A 20,490-nucleotide genomic window follows, 5' to 3' on the forward strand; every position below is an offset into this window, starting at 1 on the left:
GAGCTACATTTTGGAGTGACTAAGAAGGATATATAGATGCTTAATTTTTCATATTCATGATTTAAACTTGTTTAAACCATGTTCAAACCTAGGATTTGACCAAGATTCAAATGGGCATAAAATTTAAAAAAAATCAAAAAATAAAAAACAAGGCACATAGTATTCTTATGTCATATAGTAAGCATTCAATTAAGTTGATAAACAAGGTCTAGACATATTCAAACAAGGAAAATCATGCATCTACCCCCTAACCCTAGCTAAACTCTGTCTTATGAAGTCAAGCATGCATGAAGAGAAGTGGTTTTTGGTTTCAAACGTTTAAGCCAAAAGCCCCTTTTCAAATATTTCAAACTTATTCAAATTTGGTTCAAATATGAAAGACATACAAGTTATAGCACACATAGTGCATACATTTTCACACATACTGCACTAGATGCTAACCCTATAGTTTGAGGCCATTTGGGTGACCTAGGACGAAAAAATTCTTGGATTAGAATCTGTTGACGTCAGAAACCCACTGGCGGGCAGCGACGGGCAACACAGTAGAGCCGGGAACAACTAGGGCTGCGGCTGGCCCCAGTCCCTCAGAGCGACGGCCCGCAAAGCCTCCTGGTCACACGTCCGATGCTATCGCAAGGGCGTGCCACCTGACCTATACCTGGTCAGGAAGGTGTTGGATGATGCCTCGCTTAGTTTCCTGCATGGCATACACGTAAACATTAAATACGAGCCTCGATCGGCTCTCGGGTTATCTCCGTGAATCGGCTCAAAGAGCCGATCCACCCATGATTCGTACAAGGTGTCCGAATATATGGTGGTCCTGCTTGATCAAGATAAAGCTAATGAGATCTACGACGATTTAGGGTTTTCACCGCATAATCGGATCATCCTACTCACGATTGGGCCTCGCGCTCGCGCACGGTGACCGTAAGCCGATCCTAGACAGGGCCTAAACACCAACACGAGGTTGATCCCGGAACGTCCTGTCTAGGGCTAGCAAACTCCACCCTACACGCCGCTGGATCCTCCAACCCTTTGTAAGGCCTAACTATTGCGGATGTTAAACTAATCCTTGATGAACAAGGAGCAACCGTAACGGATCATATCTACTAAACTATGATCAAGCGGGGTGCCGCCCCTACACCTAAGATAGGTGTAAGGGCGGCTAGATGTGCAAGGGTTGCATTACAAAAGCATATGATACGAACAACAATGCTAACCATAACACATCTAAGATAACTACGTTACTCGCCATCAAAAAGGCTTCAGCACGAGCAACGCATGAACAACGTGGGCAGGCTTGTGCTGCCTAGATCGCAAGATGCGATCTAGGCAGCATGGTGCTTACCGGAGAAACCCTCGAGACGAAGGAGTTGGCGATGCGCCGAGATTTGTTTGTGTTGAATGTTGGTTGTTGTTTATTCCATAAACCCTAGATACATATTTATAGTCCAAGGGACTTTCTAATTCAGGCGTGCACCTAACCGTGCACGGGTAAAACTCTAACTCCTAACCGACACATAATCTAATATGTTACAAGATACAAGGGCAAACTAGCCCAAACGTTGCATACGAGGCCGATTCACGTATTTCTTTTATATGTATTCTTCAAGTCCATCTTGATCGCGGCCCATCTCCTGATTTAGCCAAAATCTGGTGATAACACATGCCCCCCTGGTTTTGGTAATGATAATTTCAAAACCACCCTACTTTTTCCTCCGAGGGGTCATGTCGTGGCAGAGCAGAACCATCGCAGTAATTTTCATCATGACAACTTGCCTTCCCAACTTCTCTGCACGATTTGACAGCTTTTTGGCACCATGTCCTCGAAAACCGCTCGAAAATTAAATCTCCATCTCCTTTTATTTAACCGCATCGAACAGTTCTCCTCTTCACCCTCTTCGCATTAGCACTTCCAAAAAACCCTTTTCTGCCACCATGTCTTCCTCTTCTTCTTCTTCATCGGATCTTTCTGCCCAATCCTCCCCCTTCCGCGAGCCGACGCCGGACTGGGACCCGGAGGAGGCCCATGCGGCCAACATCCGCCGCACCATCGAGGCCGGGGACGAGCCGAGCCACGACTTCTCCATCTGGTCAGAGGACGACAAGTCCCTGACCGACGGGGAGAGCGACCTCCGCTTCCTCGCCCATGGGGAGTCGGAGGAGGAAAGTGACGACAGTCGCTTTTCCTGGGACGGGGTCACCTCCTCCGAGGAGGCGAAGGAGGAGGAGGAGGAGGAGGAGAAGGACGACAGCTCCTCCGACGAGCCGCCGGCCAAGCGCCACTGCCCCTGGCCCGGGAACCTCAGCCGATTTCGACGGCCGACGACGACGACGCTGATGAGGAGGACGAGGACAACGAGGGTCCTGCCGGCGGTCGCTACAGCAGCGACGACGAACCGGTCGGGAGCAGCGCCGACAACGGCGACGACGACGAGGACGACGACGAGGGCAGCAACGACCCCTAGATAGGATCTTAGCCTAGGGCCAGTAGTGGTAGACGGGGAAATGTATCCCCTAGGACCTCCTTTTGAGAGCAATCAGCTCTTTATGTAAGAAATCTCGTTTGTCAATGAATAATTTCCCCAATTTGATCTTGCCGATTTCCTTTATGATAATCTAGCCGATTGTCCTTCGTGCCGATTCGCCGATTGTCAATTCGGTCAATGCTCAATGAGCCGATGGCAGCGCATCGGTCTCTCACGATAAATTTCGAGATAGATCCATCCGGACCCAAACTCCCGGCCAAAACAGGGCCAAGCCACAATCGTGCAAACCCTAGATCTTGTAAATGCAGATCCAACAGAATGGCATGTTAAACTTAGAGGCAAAACTCCTAAAATAATGTCCAGCCTCCTCATTAACTTTAAATTTCAGACATTCTTCTGCCGCATCCTTCTCTTCCAGATCCTCTTTGCCTTCGGGAGAGCCCTAGGACTGTTGCTTCGGATCAATTCAAACGTCGAAGCTGCCACTTCTGCAGAACAGGCATCACTTGTCCACAAATTCCCTCGTGATAGTCTGCAGTGATGTTTTATAATCCTGCTCTGTTTTCTTACAGCAACCATCTTTCAAAACCAAATTGAGATGCAGAGCCAACCGATTTCAGCAACATCGGCTCCTTATAGCAAAGGACCTTTCGTGGCACGCTGCCCCCCGAGCCTCAGTCGGGGCGAGAATAGCAGTGAGCCGACCAAGTCGGCCATCCTCGGTTTCCAACTCGTAATGCAGAATCAGCCGATTCCAACAAAATCGGTTCTTCAGAGTGAAGAAATTTCAGGGCGAGCTGCCCCCCGAGCTTCTCCAGCTCACATCTTGCGCCTGGCTGATCAGATCGGCTCATCATCTTTGGCAGGCTGAAGCAACTTCCGGTGAGGATGTCTTTGAATTTCTGATGCCCTCCAAAACTCTGGACGTAACAACCCCTGGAAGTGACAGCTACCAAGTCACCACCTTGGTCAAGCCTCAGGCAAAAAACGTTACAGCCGATTGCTTCGTCATCGGCTGTTCTCCTGGTCCTAGAAGAGATATGCTCCCTTGGCATTATTCTTGAAGAGAAGATCTGAGCCATTAAACCACTCCATTGAGGAGTTCTTTCATTAGAGTCTCTCTTCGTAGCCCACTTCCTGCTCCATTGACCCTCTGATTATAACAGATATACCTCTTGAGTCGATGGCCACGCATCAGCTTTATATCCTTAAGTCGATGTCTGCACATCGGCTGTGCTTAAAAAATTTCGAATTTTCGGCCGATTTATGTATCGGCCCCCATACTTCAATACCCATCATCAAGGAATATCTCGGGCTGCTGGTCATTTGCAAGATACTCCTACTTCATATCCTCGTGTTTTATCCACCTAGGTGCCCCCCCGAGCCGATTCTGTCAAAAGACTTGATGGTATCGGCTCTTTAGGTAATCCATCGTCGGATCAAACGTTGAACCCAGGCAGAATGGATGGTGAGGATAATTTTGGCCGATTGCTGGAATCGGCCTCCACGCTGCTTGCTCGATGAAGGTTTTGTGATGTTCCTCCATAAAAATTTTTGGGGCCGATCACAAGGATCAGCCTCGCCACGTTCGTCCATCGACGTTTGCTTTGTTACACGGTCAGGCCGGTGGATAAAACCAGCCTAACCCCGTTCTTTGTCACGTCGATGCGCTCGCAGTCGTCCAAATTGATGCCTGAGAGCGGCTCTTGGCCTGATGTCTCCCAAACGTCCATGCCAGCTGTTGAAACCTCGACTGAATCATCTGCGTGGACGACTTCTACTTCATCTCCATCCCACTGTATTAGGCATTGGTGCATCGTGGATGGAATGCAACAGTTGGCGTGGATCCAATCTCTCCCTAGTAGGACAGCATAGGTACTCTTGTTGTCGACAATAAAGAACGTCGTAGGGACAGTTTTCCTTCCTACGGTCAGATCCACATTCAGAACACCTTGTGCGTCAGATGCTTGGCCGTTGAAATCGCTCAGTGTTACATTGGTCTTGATCAGATCCGAGCTGGAGCGTCCCAACCGACGTAGCATGGAGTATGGCATGATGTTAACTGCCGCTCCGGTGTCCACCAACATCTTGTTGACAGGCTGCCCATTGATGTAACCTCGCAAGTACAGGGCCTTCAGATGCCTGTAACTTCTTTCTTGCGGCTTCTCAAAGATGACCGGCCGTGGGCCGCAGTCCAATTGTGCCACAGGTGCTTCGTACAATCCTTGAGCGCTAAACTCCGTTGGAAGGATGAAGACCATGTTTGTGCCAGCCGATGTCTCATCATCGGCTTTCCTTTGCTTGGGGCGCCACTCTTTTCTTTGTGGCCGGCCTTCTTCGCTCAGGGTTCGCTGAATTTTGGCGGCCAGATCCGGCCGTGCCTTCCTCAATGTGTGCAGGTATAATCTCTCAGCTTCTTCCAACCCGCGTAGACGCTGGACCCTTCGCTTCTGGGAATGGCTGAGCCCATCAGGGCACCACCTTGGCCGATGATACCTATCTTCTTCATCATCGTCCTTTAGTCCCTCGAGATCTTCCACCCGAGCGTACTCAGCATGCTTGTTCCGAGGCGGGAGAGGCCCTAGACGCTTGAACACGGACACGTTAGCTGCATCCTTCTTCCTTTGTTTGCATTCTGGGCAGTTCTCGATTGTTGGCAATCGGCTCATTCCTGAGTCCCAGCAATGTTTGAAGAAAGGACAGTCCCAGTGCATATCCATGTCATCCTGCCCCCTTGACCTCCCTCCAGCGTGACGATTGTACCCGTCGTTGTTTCTATCATGCCGACGGTACCTCCTGTCCTCTGCATCAGACCGACAAATTCTCTCATCATCTACGTCGTAGCGCCGACGTCGGTCGTACTGTTGCTCATATTTGTTGAGGAGATGCACGGAGAGTGGATGTTGATACCGCACGCTTCTCACTTCCTCCTCTGTCAGGTACCGTCTATCATCATCTTGGGGCCGGTCGCGCGGATCGGCCTCCTCTTTATCCTTGCCACGGGAGTGGCTGCTTTCTGCTTCATCTTTGCCATGGCGGCTTGCAAGCCCTGCCATGTTGACACCAAAGGGGAACTCGGCTCGCATATGGAGTGGCTGAGATCCACCATGTTGTCTCCGAGCAACGGACGTGTGTTTTCATTGAGCTTGATACCGTGTGAACGGGTCTTCTCAAAGGAGCCGATGAGTTCGGCTTCAAAGATGGCCTTCAGCTCACCGTATTTCTTCTCGTGCTCCGCAGGGAGATCCTCGTATTTGGTCTGTTCCTCTGCCATCTCGGATGCCGGTTTTGACGTGGATGTTGCAGAAGATGTCCCACCGGGCGTGCCAGAATGTGTTGACGTCAGAAACCCACTGGCGGGCAGCGACGGGCAACACAGTAGAGCCGGGAACAACTAGGGCTACGGCTGGCCCCAGTCCCTCAGAGCGACGGCCCGCAAAGCCTCCCTGGTCACACGTCCGATGCTATCGCAAGGGCGTGCCACCTGACCTATACCTGGTCGGGAAGGTGTTGGATGATGCCTCGCTTAGTTTCCTGCATGGCATACACGTAAACATTAAATACGAGCCTCGATCGGCTCTCGAGTTATCTCGTGAATCGGCTCAAAGAGCCGATCCACCCATGATTCGTACAAGGTGTCCGAATATATGGTGGTCCTGCTTGATCAAGATAAAGCTAATGAGATCTACGACGATTTAGGGTTTTCACCGCATAATCGGATCATCCTACTCACGATTGGGCCTCGCGCTCGCGCACGGTGACCGTAAGCCGATCCTAGACAGGGCCTAAACACCAACACGAGGTTGATCCCCGGAACGTCCTCGTCTAGGGCTAGCAAACTCCACCCTACACGCCGCTGGATCCTCCAACCCTTTGTAAGGCCTAACTATTGCGGATGTTAAACTAATCCTTGATGAACAAGGAGCAACCGTAACGGATCAGATCTACTAAACTATGATCAAGCGGGGTGCCGCCCCTACACCTAAGATAGGTGTAAGGGCGGCTAGATGTGCAAGGGTTGCATTACAAAAGCATATGATACGAAGAACAATGCTAACCCTAACACATCTAAGATAACTACGTTACTCGCCATCAAAAAGGCTTCAGCACGAGCAACGCATGAACAACGTGGGCAGGCTTGTGCTGCCTAGATCGCAAGATGCGATCTAGGCAAGCATGGTGCTTACCGGAGAAACCCTCGAGACGAAGGAGTTGGCGATGCGCCGAGATTTGTTTGTGTTGAACGTTGGTTGTTGTTTATTCCATAAACCCTAGATACATATTTATAGTCCAAAGGACTTTCTAATTCGGGCGTGCACCTAACCGTGCACGGGTAAAACTCTAACTCCTAACCGACACATAATCTAATATGTTACAAGATACAAGGGCAAACTAGCCCAAACGTTGCATACGAGGCCGATTCACGTATTTCTTTTATATGTATTCTTCAAGTCCATCTTGATCGCGGCCCATCTCCTGATTTAGCCAAAATCTGGTGATAACAGAATCGTGTTGTTCGAACCCCGTAGTTGGATTTTTTTGAACCCTTGATCTGTAGAACTGGGCAAAACCCTAGTTTAACCTATTTAATTACAGATTCGTATATCGATTTTTCAACGAGTACTACCTTTTTATTATTACTATTACTATGCAACACATGGGTGTTTGCCCGTCGAGTGAAACTCGGAGGAAGAGGGATCACTCGGAAGGAGAGAAGAAGGGAGAGCATTATGGTGTCTTCCCTTTTTCGGGTGATGATGTTGACTTTTGTGCAGGGTTTGTCAGTGAGCAGGAGGTGCGAGCGAGCGAGCGAGAGAGCGAGGCCGAGAATGAGAGAGATTTGTTTTTTTGTGAGAGGGACAACGGAAGGATCCAGAAGGACCCACAGACTTCCAATACGCATCCTGATGCATCTTCTCTTGACAAAGAAGATGGCTGGGAGTTTGCGTACCTATTGCACGTGACTTGTGCTCACTGAAGTGTGGGACCTCAAGCGTGGGCACCACACGTAAGTGACAGACCTGTTGGTGTAAAAACTCGGTTGATTATAATAGTGCATTAGAACAAAGTTTCCTATGGATTCAAGGGTAGGAAATCCAAGTTACTCCCTAACTCATTTACGTGTTAAACTTGTCTAAATCTTGGTCAAACCTAGGATTTGACCAAGATTCAAATGAGCAGAAAAATTCAGAAAAATCAAAAAATGAAAAACCAAAGCACATATATAGCCTTCTTATGTCATATAGTAAGCACTGGAGTTGATAAAAGTTGTAGTCAAATGGGTTTAACAATTAAAAAAATCAGAAAAATGACATAAGAAGGCTATATATGTGCTTTGGTTTTTCATTTTTTGATTTTTTCTGAATTTTTATGCCCATTTAAATCTTGGTCAAATCCTAGGTTTGACCAAGGTTTAAACAAGTTTAAAACATGAAAAGAAAAGGTAAGAATGGATCCTTCTTAGTCATTCTAAAATGAATGAAGCTTTTGGGATGTTCTCACAAATCGATCTAGTCTACATGACTTTGATAAATTTTAATTAAGAAGCAGCAACTTAACAATAATTACCCAAAATCTAACAGATGGTTCGACAACAACCTGGACGTTACGCTAAAATGAAGCTGCGAAAACAACGAACAGCACTTTTGTAGTACTGTACTCGGTACTCCGTACTTGCTCCAGATAATCCCCATTGCTTCACTACTACAGTAGTACTACCCTGGCTCGCATTCATTGTTTCCCACGACTATTCAGAGCTTTGGACGTCCATCAGAGTTGTAGTCAGTAGTACAGTATTGCTAGCTCGATTAATGGCGTGCTATAAAATTCTATACTAGCCGACAGATGTCCATTCCTCGGTTTGCGCGCCAGAGCCTTCGAAGAGAAGGTAGCCGCTCTGTCCCGTTGATTTACGGTGGACGGACAGGATACTCCGGACCGCTCTCGATTCATTTGCTTCTGCTCCCGCGTCCTGACCCTTCGCGGACTGAGATCCAGTGACTTCACTAAGAGAAGTCACCATGCGACTTTACACACGTGAGCCATTCGATCAAGATCCAACGCTCGCGGTTGATCCAAATTTCGAACTTAAACTAAACTAATATTTTAAATGGACTGGAACTTTCCGAGAATACGTCTTAATGTAAAGTTTTTCTGTTTTTTTCTGAGCTACATAAATTTTAATTTCAAATTTTAGATCGACCATGTTCGTTGGATCTTAACCTGATGGCTCGTATAGGTAAAGTTCATGGTAACTTCTGTTGGGTAAAGTCACTGGATCTCAGTTCGCAAGGGAGCCCCCTCTCGGCCGTTGATTTAGGATGGGCGGACCAGGTTGCTCGAAGCGAGGGCAGGAGACGGTTGTCTGGTTTTAATAGGGGGGAGTACTTCTTCCATCCCCTTCTTGCTTCACTTCCGGTCTCCTTCCACTTCCAGCGATGCCTCCGAAGTCAAGGCCACCATCTCGCTTGAAGAAGCACCATCTAGTGTTGACCAAGGACGCGGAGAGTTCCCGCCGGCGGTCTATCCAGATGCTGGCCGCGAGAAAGGGCCCGCCAGAAAACGAAGGCCCTGCTTCGCGCTCGTCTCGGAACGGCGTCAGTCGTGCGGTCGAAGATTCCTGGTTGGTTTCCATCGCCATGTTTCTTGATTCTTCCTGGCCCGGAGGTCCCAACTCTTTATTCCGTATTAATCCTTTTTATACATATCTCAGTGCCCCACGACGCACCCTGACATCTTCTCATGACGACTTCAACCCCTGTCTCCTGCGCTTAGAGGTTACCACTGATTGGACATTTTCGTCTTCCTCTCGTCACTTTGTTTCGGTACTGATGATATTGCCATGCAGGAAGCATCGGCGTGTTTCAGAGATGAGCTTAAAACTCTCGTGGAACTCGCCTCCAACTTTCGCGATGATGTCGATACTTTGAAGGACGTGGTCACCGGCCGGGGCAAGCTGCATGATGTGAGCGTTCCATCAAGTGAGGAAACGAACTCTGTCATCAAGAAGCTCAAGGGCGAGAATTTGATGCTTAAGATCGAGTGCGGCTTTCTTCGCGAAGAAAACGTCGAGCTATCAAACAGGTGCGTTCAAGCTCTCAACGGGAGCCTCAACACCCAACATGATGCGGTGAAGAAGATGATGGATGACAGCATCTTGAAGAAAAACAATATGGTGGAGGACACGCGCGGGATGGTCGATCCAATCCAGGCACCGCAGAAGGAAGTCGATGCGCTCCGAGTCCAGCCACCTTTGCGTAGGTCGCCGAGGCGCCCTCGCGCAGGTCACTGAGGAGCGCACGTCGCCGAGTAGGCTGGGGGATAAGGAATTCCAACGAGAGAAGCGGAATCACCACCTGTCCTGATGGAGGGCCACTCCGCCAAGTAGGCTGGGGGAGAGAAACACTGCCTCTCATTGTTCTTTAGCTAGTCCTCCGATCCATATTACTTGATGTTAAAATGGATGTATCTACAACTGAAATATGTCTAGATACATATATTTTAGTATCACAAAGTAAGTATCAACGTTTATATTGCCCAAGTCTTATTATCCATCCCTAAGGTGGGTCGCTTTTGTAACTACTGATTGCGGATTCGACTCTTCATGAGACCGAAAGATTTTTAGAGTGACTAAGAATGATTCATGCTTAGCTTTCCATTTTCATGTTTTAAACTTGTTTAAATCTTGCTCAAACCTAGGATTTGACCAAGATTCAAATGGGTTTAACAATTAAAAAAATCAGAAAAATGAAAAACCAAAGCACATAGTATTCTTATGTCATATAGTAAGCATTCAAGTTGATAAACAAGGTCTAGACATATTCAAACCACACAAAACATGTATCTACCCCTAACCCTAAACTCTGTCTTATGAAGTTAAGTATGAGGAGAAGTGATTTTGGGTTTCAAACATGGAAATTTCACAAACCTCCCAAAAGCTTCATTTTAGAGTGACTAAGAAGGATCCATGCTTACCTTTTCATTGCCATGTTTTAAACTTGTTTTAACCTTGGTCAAACCTAGGATTTGACCAAGATTCAAACAGGCGTAAAAATTCAAAAAAATAAAAAAATGAAAAACCAAAGCACATATATAGCCTTCTTATGTCATATAGTAAGCATTCAAGTTGATAAACAAGGTCTAGACATATTCAAACCAGAAATATCATGTACTACGTATCATATCTACCCCTAACCCTAAACTCTGTCTTATGAAGTCAAACATATGAAGAGAACTGGGGTTTTGTGTTTCAAACATAAAAATTTCAAGTACCTTCATTTTAGAGTGACTAAGAAAGGATTCATTCTTACCTTTTCATTGTCATGTTTTAAACTTGATTAAACCTTGGTCAAACCTAGGATTTGACCAATATTTAAATGGCCATAAAAAATCGAAAAAATGAAAAAAATGGAAAACCAAAGCACATATATAGCCTTCTTATGTCATAAGCATTCAAGTTGATAAACAAGGTCTAGACATATTCAAACAAGAAAAATCATGTATCTACACCTAACCAAAAACTCTGTCTTAAGTGGTTTTGGGTTTCAAACATGGAAATTTCAAGAACATCCCAAAAGCTTCATTTTAGACTGACTAAGAAGGATACACACTTCCCATTTCATTTTCATGTTTTAAACTTGTTTAAATCTTGGTCAAACCTAGGATTTGACCAAGATTCAAATAAGTAAAAACATGAAAATGAAAAGGTAAGCATCGATCCTTATTAGTCGCTCTAAAATGAAGCTTTTGGGAGGTTTTTGAAATTTTCATGTTTGAAACCCAAAACCACTTCTCTTCATGCATGCTTGACTTCATAAGACATAGTTTAGGGTTAGGGGTAGATACATGATTTTTCTGGTTTGAACATGTCTAGACCTTGTTTATCAATTTGAATGCTTACTATATGACATAAGAAGGCTATGTGCTTTGGTTTTTCATTCTTACGATTTTTTTCTTAATTTTTATGCCCATTCGAATCTTGGTCAAATCCCAGGTTTGACCAAGATTTAAACAAGTTTAAAACATGACAATGAAAAGGTAATCAATCCTGGATCCTTCATAATTAATAAGTTAATCTAATTAAAATGAAGCTTTTGGGAGGTTTTTGAAATTTTCGTGTTTGAAACCAAAAACCACTTCTCTTCATGCTTGACTTCATAAGATAGAGTTTAGGGTTAGGGGTAGATACATGATTTGTATTATTTGAATTGTCTAGACCTTATTTATCATCTTTTAAATGCTTACTATATATATGACATAAGAAGACTATGTGCTTTAGTTTTTCATTTTTCTGATTTTTTTAATTTTATGCCCATTTGAATCTTGGTCAAATCCTAGGTTTGACAATGATTTAAACAAGTTTAAAATATGAAAATGAAAAGATAAGCATGGATCCTTCTTAGTCACTCTAAAATAAAGCTTTTGGGTGGTTTTTGAAATTTCCATGTTTGAAACCCAAAAGCACTTCTCTTCATGCTTGACTACATAAGACAGAGTTTAGGGTTAGGGGTAGATACATGATTTTTCTTGTTTGAATATGTCTAGACCTTGTTTATCAACTTTAATGCTTACTATATGACATAAGAAAACTATGTGCTTTGTTTTTTCATTTTTCTGATTTTTTTGGAATTTTGATGCACATTTGAATCTTGGTAAAATCCTAGGTTTGACCAAGATTTAAACAAGTATATAACATGAAAATGAAAAGGGAAGCATGTATCCTTCTTAGTCACTCTAAAATGAATTTTTGGGAGTTTTTTGAAATTTCCATGTTTGAAACCCAAAACCATGCACTTCTCTTCATGCTTGACTTCATAAGATAGAGTTTAGGGGTTTGCGGATAGATACATGATTTGTCTAGTTTGAATAAGTCTAGACCTTGTTTATCAACTTTAATGCTTACTATATGACATAAGAAGACTATGTGCTTTGGTTTTTCATTTTTCTATTTTTTTATTTTATGCCCATTTGAATCTTGGTCAAATCCTAGATTTAACCAGGATTTAAACAAGTTTAAAACATGAAAATGAAAAGGTAAGCCTTGATCCTTCTTAGTCACACTAAAATGAAGCTTTTGGGATGTTCTTGAAATTTCCATGTTTGAACCCAAAACGACTTCTCTTCATGCTAGACTTCATAAGACAGAGTTTAGGGGTTAGCGGGTAGATACATGATTTGTCTAGTTTGAATAAGACTAGACCTTGTTTATCAACTTTAATGCTTACTATATGACATAAGAAGACTATGTGCTTTGGTTTTTCATTTTTCTATATTTTTATTTTATGCCCATTTGAATCTTGGTCAAACCTATATTTTTTTGAAGAGGAACTGTGAGGCAAAGCCTCACAGCAATTTATTTAAATAAAAAGCCAAAAAGAGTTACATATCTACAATATATACAAGGCAAAAATCTAAAGCCTAAGGTAAAGAAAAAATCCAAGCCTGGAACTGTGCTAAATCATTTTTCTTAATCCTATGCTTATGCAGAGACAGTCCATTAATAAAGTCTCTCTTCCATGATCTGAAAGATGGTCTTATCTGCTGAAAAATCAATCCATTCCTCTGGTTCCAAATGTGCCAGGTTGCCAAGATGACCACCTCTGTGAAGAAAGGCTTCCCAAACTCTTTCCTTGCATGTTTAAATTTCTCTTCAATGGTCACTCCTATGGACCAATCAATCTGCAGATAAGCCCAAACCCTCAGACTGAACACACAATCAAAAAACAGATGGATCCTGTCCTCATACGCATGAGAAAAACAGAGAACACAATGATGATCCGATGTGACATTCCAATGTCTTCTTTTCAACATATCCTTTGTGTTAAGTCTATCACTCATTAACAACCATGCAAACACTTTAAGCTTCTGCAAACACTTACTGTTCCATATCCAATGGTATACCTTATCACAAGTAAGATTGCTGAATCTGTGACGATAAAAGCGTTGTGCAGTGTAATCGCCATCTTTCCAAACAGTTCGCCATTCATCTTTCCCATTAGGTTGCAGGTCAACATTTTGTATAAAGCTCTGCAATTCTACTAACTCCATGGCTGCCTGTTGAGATAGTGGTCTTTCAAACAAATCATGAATATCAGGGATTAATAATGCCTCCTTGACAGATAGAGTCTGATTTATAGTGTAAGAATAGAGCCTTGGGAACTTCTCCTGAGGACAAATCCCATTCCATTTATCTGCCCAGAATAGTGCTGTACTTCCCTCTTTAACAGTAACAGAGGTGACAGATCTATATAAATCAGACAATTTCATCACATCCCTCCACCAAAATGATCCACAAAGCTTAGAAGCATGAGGCACACCTTCTGGATAATAGTTCCAAACCAGCTGAACCCATGGTAAATCAGCATGGTTAAAAAAATTATGCAAGTGCTTTAACAAGAGTGCCTCATTCTGCAATTTAAAGTCCATCACTCCCAAACCCCCACTCTGTTTGGGTTTGCAAATCATATCCCATGAGGCCAAGGACTGATTAGTGGTACACTCCCCCTTTTTCTTTCTCCACAAACACTGCCTAATAATCCTGTTAAGCTGTTTGATAATGCCAACAGGTATGCTCAAGGTACACAGGAAAAAAATAGGCATCGAGCTTAGACATGATTGAATTAATTGTAGCCTCCCACCATATGCTAGCAAGGAAGAGCTTGCCGTCAGTCTCCTCTCCATACGATCAACCATTGGTAACAAATCCTGCATAGATGGCCTGGTAGTCCCCAAAGGCAACCCCAAGTATGTAAAAGGCATCACCCCAACCTGGCAACCAAAATCCCTGGCTAACACAGCCACCTCATCATCAGATAGATTCAAGGGCAACATGCAGGACTTGTGAAAATTAACTCTCAAGCCAGTTGAAGAGCTGAAATCCTGTAAAGCTTCCTTGAGGACAGACAATTGAACACTGTCAGCAGGAACTATCAGCAAGGTGTCATCTGCATACTGAATAATTGGGAAGTCTGGATCACCAGTATGAATGGGCAAAGAAATAAGACCTCTCTGTAACAAGTCATTCACCACTGATTGCAGCAAATCTGCCCCAAGAACAAATAACAAAGGAGAAAGGGGATCACCCTGCCTTACTCCCCTCTTACATCTAAACTGTTTGCCGAGAACCCCATTGATCAAGGACTGAAGATATACCGGACTCAAGAATCATTCTTACCCAAGCAATCCATTCTTTATCGAAACCCTTCTTCCTCAAAATCTTATAAATCACCTCATGCTCAATGGTGTCAAAGGCCTTCTCGAAATCAAGTTTCAAAATTACCACTGGCTTCTTAGAGGCTTTACACTGATGAATATATTCAAAAGTCCAAGCAAGACAGTCATGAATTGTCCTACTTTTAATAAACCCATATTGGTTCTTATGTATACATTGCATGATGACCTTCTGAAACCTGTCAGCCGCCATTTTCGTTAGAAACTTAAGACAACAATTTGTCAAGGAAATTGGTCTATAGTCATTAATACTCTCAGCTGACTGCTTCTTAGGCACCAAAGATATGTATGAAGTATTAATATGCTCAAGATTAATAGTGCCCTGACAAAACTCATTAGCCAGATTATAGAAATCTTGCTTGATAATATGCCAGCATTTCTTCATAAACAAACCATTGAAGCCATCTGGTCCTGGAGCCTTATCAACAGGCATTCCTTTAACTACCTTGTCCATTTCTTCAGCAGTGAAAGGCACTGCCAAATCATCCAGTCCCTCCACTCTTTGCAAGATAACATTTAAATCAAACTTCATATCAATACCTTGAGAAGATCCCATCCTAGATTTATAACAACTCCAAGCAATACCTGCCATCTCTTCATGATTATTGACTTGCCTTCCATCTTCTGTCATCAAAGATGCAATGTTATTTCTCCTATACCTTTCTGTCGCCATTGCATGAAAATATTTTGTATTCTCCTCCCCTTGCTTGATCCATCGAATGGTACATCTCTTCTTCCAGTATCTGTACTGAGCATGCAACAATTTATCCTGATGCTGCTTAACCATCTTTCGAAAATTGTCCTCAGGCAAAAACAGGTTCCTATATTCTTCCAAGTTATCAAAGAACAAAATAACCATATTACATTTGGCAATTAAATCCTTTAGTTTGGACAAACTAATTTTCCATTTCTTGAGACAATCTCTAAGCCCTTTTAGCTTCTTAACAAGCAAGGACGCCGCATTACTTGCTGTATACTCTTTCTGCCATGCACTAGACACACACTCCATAAAACCAGCCGCTTCTGCCGGAAATTCTCAAAACGAAACAATCTGACCTTAGGGATGGAGGTTTGAATGATTACATTACAAGGGACATGATCCGAAGTTGTTTTTGCAAGAGGGTGAACCAAAGTATTGGGGTAAGAATCTGTCCAATTTATCGACGTGAAAAACCAATCCAACTGTTCCAAAAGTGGTTCTTCTCGCATATTTGACCAAGTGAAGGATCGGCCTTTAAGTGGCAATTCAAGTAGTCCTAAATGACTTATTATCTCATTAAACGGAAAAATGTCATTCATATCACCGCTCGGCTTATTTCTGTTGTCCCGGGAACGAATGAAGTTGAAATCCCCCATGAACAACCGAGTCCTCATCATCGTGGACATCCAAATTATAAAGCCACTGGACAAAATTGTCTCTGTCCTCCCCCTGACATGGACCATAAATGTTGACAAGTGTCCACTGTTGATTAGAATGAACCGAAGTGAATTTGATTATTATACTAAACTTTTGGAGGTCAATTAGTGTTCCAGAAAACATTGCGGAACTCCAAACAACCAACATCCCCCCAGATGCTCCTACGTACGGAGAACAAACAAAATTATCAAAACGACGTGGACAAAACCCTCTAATAAATTTGCGATCAAAAGATTCTTTCTTCGTCTCTTGCAAGCATAGAATAGCACAATTAATTTCCTCCATTTTTTCCCTGACCTTTAACTGCTTAGCTTCAGCATTTATACCTCTAATATTCCAACCCAAAACTGACCAAAAGCGATAATTCATTTACTACCATTGTTCATAAGTGTCATCAATGGATCAGCCGTAGCCAACCCACCTTACAAGCTGAACCAAAAGCAACTTAGCAACATTTAACCGAGGAGTGCCAACTGAAATAAACATAAACATATAGATGAACATCCGACATAAAACCCCTGCACTCAAGACGACCCACTGTACCCATGACATTGTACAGGTGCACTAATCATCGGATTTATTGGATGAGGCATCATCATCACACGGCTTCACTGTAAGCTTCGCCTCCGTCGGGTCCTCGGGGTCCATCTGCAGCAGTTCTCCAATACGTTGCATCACGGAATTGCCACCATCGCCGCCGACGTTGCATCGGGCTCATCCTTCTTCTTGTCGGCTGATCTCTGTCCATCCGAGCACCTACGCACAGAAGCCACGACAACAGAGGAGGACTGAACTTTTCTTGTACGCTTCATTGGCCGTGGCTGTAACTCCTTGATAGGTGCCGCCCTGAAGCCCTTGCCCGATGAAACACTGCGGGTGACACGCTGAAAAGCAGGATCAGCAGGCGTAGCAGTCCTCCGCTTACGAACCTTGACACCAGAAGGCACAGATAACAAACCTAGAGAGAAAGACGATACAGGAGACATGGCATCATCAGGTAAGCTTGCCTCTGTAGATGAAATGGAGCCAGTGTCCAAGACCTCGCAGAGGCTATTGTCTTGACAATCTTGTTCATCAGAGGCATCAAAAGCAGACATGTCTTGCGCTGTGAAACAGAAATCTCCTTGAGCAGCTCTTGGCTTAACTGTGAGAAAGATTCTCTTATCATTAGCAGGTGCAGATGCACAAATGCTTCCAAACTGAAACGCCGTGTCCCAGGTTCTCTTGATATTGCGAAAAGGCGACATTTGCATGGACAGAGGGATAGTGTTGGCATATAGCTCTGGCAGCAAGCTTAACATCAGCTTATCCCACATCATGTGAGGCGGCAAAATTGGACGAAGCTCCACCCGTCCAACTTGAAGCACATTAAAATTTCCTGGCCCCTGCACAGCACCCGCCATATTCACTGAACTACTAGAATTATCTGAAAGATCCAGGACCATTGACTCGCTGATTATCCACCATCCGATTCTCATTTGCCCGCATAGGTTCATCTATTGGCTCTTCCGGTTGATCCCGGACAGACATCCCATCCAATCTCGGAAATTGCGGTTGCACAAACAAATTCAGGTTCGGCTGTAAATTTCCTGGCATCGGATGCGGATTACCGTCAGGCGGCATGGGGTCCTCATCAGCGGGCAACTGTTCAGCAAAATCAGCAGACAGAATAAAAACTGGAGCAGTCCACGATTCCCTCACCCCTCCTACAGTGGAAAACTTGCCAAAAACAACATCTCTAGGCACTAGGGCTGGAGAGACAAACGAGGCATAGACTAGGATTCTTTCTTTGATAGGATCATCACGATTCCAGTGATGAAATTTTCCAAAAGTAGCCACAACAGAAGATATATCAAAGTCATTCCTATAATCTGGAGGCGTGCCTAGAATCATCAACCAACCTCGACGGAAACCCAGTGCAGCCCTATGATTCTGCGGAGCATCATCAGCTCCAATAAAGCGAACAAAACGATTGTGCAGTTGATAATGACCATGCTGAATCAGAGCGTTAACTGCATTGGGGCTACTAAGCTGAAACAAACCAGCCCCGAACAAACTCGGCTGATTATCCAGAACATTGCGGTTGAGCGGGCCAATGAGAAAATTAAGCACCTGTTGCCTCCAGAAGATTTCATCGGCTGGCGGCGGAGCTGGTTCAATGATAGCAATGCAGTGATCCTGGTGCTGCTGCAATGGATCCTGCGGCGCGTTGTAGAAGGTCCGCGGTAGCCTCGTCGGCCCTCCGTCGATGACTTGGTGACCCCAGGGCAGCCACGGAGTAGGATCCACCTCAAACACTGCCATCGCAGGAGACGAATCTAGGTTTGGAGCAGAACTTGGTGACGGCAAAACGACAGCCGGAGGCTCCGAGGAGAGATTAATATTACCAGGCGAAGGCGGAACGGCAGGGGTTTGTCCAGGCGCTTCCCCTTTCGGCAATGGGCCAGGCTTCTTAGGAACCCATATCTGGGCCTTTGCCTTCTTTTGAAATTTAAGACACTGCTTTTTAATGTGTCCATAACTGTAGCAAGCTCGACAGCGAATCTCATTCGTGCAATCACTCTTCAGGTGCTTCATGCTGAGGCAGCGATCACACTTCCACACTTTAAAGGCCATGTCATCTATCATTTGAGCAAATTCTTCATCATGCACATCAGGCAGCTGCGGTTCAGTGCGAGAGTCAACAGGATGATCAACAATCGGAGGTTCCTCGTGGCCGCATGACGTTGTGGATGCACTTGACGTAGACACAGACTTCTTATAACCCTTGCATGCAGAATAAGAGATATCATCTGCAAAAACCAACTGTCGCTTAGGACCAGTAGGGTTTCGTATCACCGACTTCGGCTTGTATTGCTTCATAGCAGATAGACCTAGCTGCACCATCCTCTTGGAAGGGCTTACTAAGGTCCATTCAGATTGACACTCCCTCTGCCATAAAGAAAATTCTCTAACCCAGTTTGGACCTCCTCGGCTCCATAATTGAAAATAACATTTGAAATGTTGGCACCTATATTGCTTGAGCTTCAGAATATGAAACGCAACTTCCTTAGAAGCAACCACAAAAGAGAAAACCCTGTCCCGCAAGGTAGAAACCATGAGCTCTCCACAGAACCCACCAAGAGATGCTTCCAAAGCCAAAGCGACTAGATCTTCCTCCATACGAAAGTTTGCCCTTGCAAAAGATACCACCATCGTAAAATGGCCTGTATTTCTGGAGGAATGGACCAGAGAGTGAAACTTATGTTGTACATCCTTGGAGAAATTTCTGCCATGCGAAAAATCAAGGCCCAACTTCAGTGATGCATATACCGAAGAAAACCCCTCCATCTCATGAACTGTTTTGTCCTCCTGCTGACTAGATTCAATATTAGTTGAAGGGCTGATCTTTTCTGTAGTACTAGTACCACCTCCCTTAACATTTGAGGAGCACTCAATCACTTGTGAAGCCATCTTAGGGATCTTAGGAAATGCCAATGGCAGACCCATGCGGACCACCTGCTTAGGAAAATCCAGCTTGGCCCCAACACTAAAATCATCTTTCTTTTCTTTTGTTCTGACCCCAATTGTACAACCCTTTGCATCACGCAGCATTAAAATATCCTCATAGAGATTTAGAGTGCCATCATACGCCTTCATCCTTGCACGATCTAAATCCCTATGCGTGGAATAAGAGATCTTCCATGACTTGATCAGGTGCGGGTACATGCGTGAATCATAAACCAAACCAGGATCCCGTGACTCAGATCCATCTAGGTCCAGATCAGGGAGAAAGAATGCAGCTAACCACTTTGGCTTGATAGGATGAGAAATATATCACCGATCCAATTTGAACTGATTCATTATCCGTAAGAAATTTGCCAATGATCGGAACTCCAGACTCAGAAACAAGCGTGATCCAATCTTTCAGGATCCAGAGATGCAGCTCACCCATGGAAACCTCAGGATCCGAAGGGCCCGGATCGGAGGTTTTGGAAAACTTGACCCTCCATTTCCAGGATGGGGAAGCCATGGAGGGAGCAACGAGAGGGGAGAGATCAACCTTACCTGAGAGAGGGCAGGATGCCGGAGAGGATGATCGGAGCAGAAGGGCTCGATCACGACTCACCAGGGAGATCACCGGCGCTAGGGTTTTGGGAGCGCCATCGCCCTCATCCGAACGTTGAGGGCCCTGGCTACTTGCCTTTTTCTTTTTGTCAAACCTATATTTGACCAGGATTTAAACAAGTTTAAAACATGAAAATGAAAAGGTAAGCCTTGATCCTTCTTAGTCACACTAAAATGAAGCTTTTGGGATGTTCTTGAAATTTCCATGTTTGAAACCCAAAACGACTTCTCTTCATGCTAGACTTCATA

The sequence above is a fragment of the Lolium rigidum genome, chromosome 1, assembly GCF_022539505.1.
Source record: "Lolium rigidum isolate FL_2022 chromosome 1, APGP_CSIRO_Lrig_0.1, whole genome shotgun sequence".
Lineage (NCBI taxonomy): Eukaryota > Viridiplantae > Streptophyta > Magnoliopsida > Poales > Poaceae > Lolium > Lolium rigidum.